A 3253-nucleotide genomic window follows, 5' to 3' on the forward strand; every position below is an offset into this window, starting at 1 on the left:
TGATCTTAGAGTTGACTTTTGCCATTTGGATCCCAAATCAAGAGCCAATCATTTAAATGTGACTGGTTTGGGCCTTGGGATTGCCAAAAATTTGAGAGGGGGTTGCCCATTAGAGTTTGGGCTCAATTGGTGAGAGGTGGCTTAGTGTAGGATAGATTTTAGGGTAGATTGGAGGAAGTGGCATTAGGGGGGACGACCTATCAGCCTCCTAGGGAGGCTGAACATTCCTTGGAAAATTATAGAGCAATTTCTGATAGTCCCACACCACCTCATGCAGTAGACCCGAAATTCCCTAAAAAATCACTCGTTTTCACTCCATTTTTGCTTTTGGAAGCTTGGATAGCTCAAGCTTTGGTGAGAGGAAGGTTGGAGAAACTCCTTGTACTCATTTTTGGTATCGTAATCTTGATTTAAGCTTCAAAGAATAAAAGTTTTAGTAGTATTCATTTAGTCTATGGTCCATAATGTTCATCATCATTTTCCACTAAACCACCACCTTGGTTACCACTTTGAGCTTAAACTCCACCATACCTTACCAAATCTAGGTTATGGAACTAGGCCTATGAATTGGTATGTCCAAATGACCTCTATACATCATTATTTTTTATTAAACAAGATGAATGGGTTGGATTCAAGACCAATGGTAGTAACCAAGCTTATTTCACTTATATTTCTCCATTTCACTGCACTTTTGCTACAATTTCAAGTTGCTTCTCATTCCACCACTTCACACACAACACTAGTTACTATTCCATTGAATTTCTCACTCATTTCTTAATCATTTTGAGCTCTATAAATTTGTGCACACTCTTGGGATGATTCCCAAGCTATTCGAACCATCACACACCCATTTTCATCATCATTTCATCAATTCGTGTTTTTCTGCATAATTTCGTACCCATGTTACTGTTCCATTCGAATTTAACATCATTTTTCATGTTGTGATTCAACATGTGGATTCGTTTAGCTCCTCCTTATGCTCCACAAGCTATTAGCATCAACAATTTCACGATTCCATCCACAAATCACCAAGTTCGAATCACACCTCTCTTCCTATTTTTCGTTTCTGCATAATTTTGTGGTTGCATGATTTTGTTGATTGTTCATGTAAATTGATTTTTAGGTTTCATTCATTACATCATGACGAAGCTTTCTGCATATTTAATTACATTTTTGTTGCACGAGTTGGACGAATTGATTGAAATCACGTTTTTGCCTAAATTTTGTGAATTAAGGTTCATGAAATTGGGAACTTTGCATGTAGTACACCACATCAAGTGATTCCGAATTCTAAATGGAATTGGGATCATTTATAATCATTCTGCATCATTACATTTTTAATTGTATCATCAAAAGATACTAATCTGAGGTTACCATACACTTTGCTTATGAACATGTTCTTAATTTTGGACAAATTTTGAGTTTGATGAATTTTGACCAATTTCACCATTGCATTAGCCTAATTTTGATCATTAAATATGTTTTGAGCATTTAGGTTTAGCGAATTCATCATTCCCTGCCATTTTGTGCATTGTATGTCATGCGTTCATGCATAGTTCATAACATTTCTTGCATTTGATGATTTTGAGTTTTCTGTTTTTAAGTGTTGATTTTGAATAATTTCCCCCACCACAATTCAAGTACAAATATTGCATTTGACTTTACCCATGTCCATGGATTGATTCCCAAGGTTCTCCCTATACTGCATTTTAAAGGGGAAATTGGTTTTGACCGAGTCTTTTAGGCGACAAAAAGACTTTATCACACTCTCACCCCACTATCAACAATTTCTCCACATGTTAAATTCCTAGTTGAGCAATTGTTGATGGTCAAATTGTTGCAATTTGCATCAATTGTCTCATGTCAAAGGCTAACTAAGCCAAGTCAAAATCGAAGAGTTGTAACTTTTGTATTACGTCGCAATTACAATGCACTCCAACTAATCATACAAATATAAACTATATAATCAAAGACTTTTCTAAACTTAATTATCGAAATCTAGGCATTGATGTATGATTCTTGGTTATTTTTGCACTTGTGGTAAAAAGATTACTACTCGAGCTGAGCTACTCTACTTGAGTTGATACACACAAGGTTAGTCCCTTTAACCATCATAAGAAACCTGGGGTCCTTCTTAATGACAAGACCTATTGCTCCTCTCACTACATAAATTATTATACTTTACATAAGTCTTGAATGGATATTAGAGTATAAGGATAAACCTTCGGTATTGACTTCTTACATCAATATATACACTAAAGGAATGTCACTATAGAATCTCCCTACAAGATTCCTAAAACTACACCAAACTCATACTTTCATCCACAAACATGATCCACATTAAATTCCAAATACCAAACATCATGTTGGTGATCAATTACAATCATCATATATTTCCATACATGCTCATAATCGTTGACAAACCCATCATCACCGTCACAGTTTCATACAACATTATACACATGCATATTCATCAATGAATCCATTAACAATTCTATAAACAACCATTTACCTTATTTTATTCCAAGTCAAACCACAAATAAGAAGTGATTTTCTAAAAAAGGAAACCCAAAATAGGACAAACATAAGAAACTAAATTTTCTAACTAAAGACCTCCAATCAAATATCTCACCAATCAAAGTAACAATTGATGTGTCTAGAATCTACTGTCAAATTTTAGCTTGATATGATAGGTTAACAAAATAGGAATCTCATTTTTCCCAAGATACACAAACAAAAAAAACTAGGTGGCACCCGACACAAATAATTTGGTACCCAGCACCAGCCTAGGTGCCTAGCGAGTTCCATAGTCATTCATTGAGAAGACCATTGGAACTACTTGGATTTATTTGATTTTCTGGTGCTCGACGGTCCTTATTGACGCCCAGCGACACCAAGATAGTGAGCTTTCTGACTTTGGAGTCGCTTAACGAGAGAAGTTTTGCCCAGTGTTGGCCAACTCAAAAGATTCATTGTCTCAATGGGGCCCGACCCTATCAAAAAATGTCTACTTCTCCTTTTGAGTTTGATTTGAGTAATTTAACACTCCTTGAGCTAAATCTCAATGTTCAAACACTTTAATTATCACAAAAATCATATTTCTTGGCTTAACCAATGTTAAATTATCCAATTCACTCTCAAAGGGGTATTCCCAACAACACATTGATTAATGGCTTAAATATATATTTGGTCCTTATTTTCGTTGCTTTTATTCAACTTGGTTCTCATTTTCGTTTTGTGTTCAATTAGGTCC

Source organism: Vigna unguiculata, chromosome 1 (assembly GCF_037176805.1).
Source record: "Vigna unguiculata cultivar grain cowpea cultivar isolate G323 ecotype 2 chromosome 1, ASM3717680v1, whole genome shotgun sequence".
In the NCBI taxonomy this organism is placed as follows: Eukaryota; Viridiplantae; Streptophyta; class Magnoliopsida; order Fabales; family Fabaceae; genus Vigna; species Vigna unguiculata.